Raw genomic sequence first — 1,266 nt, forward strand, 5'->3', positions numbered from 1 at the left:
TATATATATATATATATAGATATAGATATATATATATATATATGTATGTGTGTGTGTGTGTGCGTGCGCGTGTGTGTGCGTGAGTGCGCGCGCGCGCGTGTGTGTGATATAACATTTAGTCAATTTTTAAAATTCAAAACTAAAATTAAATCAAACAAAAATATTATAAAATTTTTTGTATCGGTTTTATTTGGTTTTAGGTTTTGTTCGTATTTACCCGTAAAACAGTACAGTTGAATTTATACGTGGTTTATAGACAAGTGAATTAATTGATCTTGAAATAATAGATGAATTAGATAAAAATAAGATATTTAGCCTTGTTGAGATAAAATAGCATAAATGGTAATTCCGAAAGCAGGGCTTCCGGGCACAATAGAGATGATATTATTAAACAAGAAGGTAAGATTATATTGAGCTTTAAATAGAAAGTAGTGTATTTTTTTGCCAGAACTCGTGCCCTTTATAATGATAATAGAGCTCACTATTTATAGTTGCGCCTAGGGAACAAGGTCCTAGGATTAAGCCCCTCTTTAATGTCAATTATGAGAACCATTGAAGAATGTGTCACGGCAGCCAGTGAATGCCATATTCCTTATAGCGGGTCGTGTACTTAATGTTGTAGAATAATCCTCATTGAATGCCACCGGGTGGCAGGCATTTACTTCATCTTTATGAATATCGTTCTTTCCGGTGACAGATGGGATCGTTGCTTTTGGTTTTAACTATTTTCCGTCTTCGGCTCCACGTGTCACTTCCTCGTGCGATAATTTAATACAAATATATTTTACCCTATACAGATAGTCCCCCTGCTTTCCGGTGGCATAACTTTGTGTCACGGGGAAGTTGGTAGAAACACCTTTTTGGCGGAAAATTTTTCTGACGGTTGATTAGACGCATGTTTCTCCGCATTTAATACCCCGAATACGCGTCATCCCGTGATTTAGCATCATTTTGTCGGTTATCGAGGTAATTATAGCCACGATTCTAGCAGTCTATTCCTTCACTTATACGCATCAAACTTCTTCATTCACACTTCATAATTTTTTGAACTTTCTCAAACTCTCTTCATTCAACTCGTACTCTGTCTCCAACCTTTCTTTAACTTTCTTCTTAAGAGAAAAGATTTTCCTTCTTTTTCTAATACAGAATGGCTTCTTCTTCTAAAAGCCCTAGTTCCTCAAAGAACAAAAGCAAAGCGGATGAGGATGCTCCTCATACGTTGAGCACCATTGATAATTATGGATTTTAGCCTATCTTATGCTCTCT

Source organism: Nicotiana attenuata, unplaced genomic scaffold, assembly GCF_001879085.1.
Source record: "Nicotiana attenuata strain UT unplaced genomic scaffold, NIATTr2, whole genome shotgun sequence".
NCBI lineage: Eukaryota > Viridiplantae > Streptophyta > Magnoliopsida > Solanales > Solanaceae > Nicotiana > Nicotiana attenuata.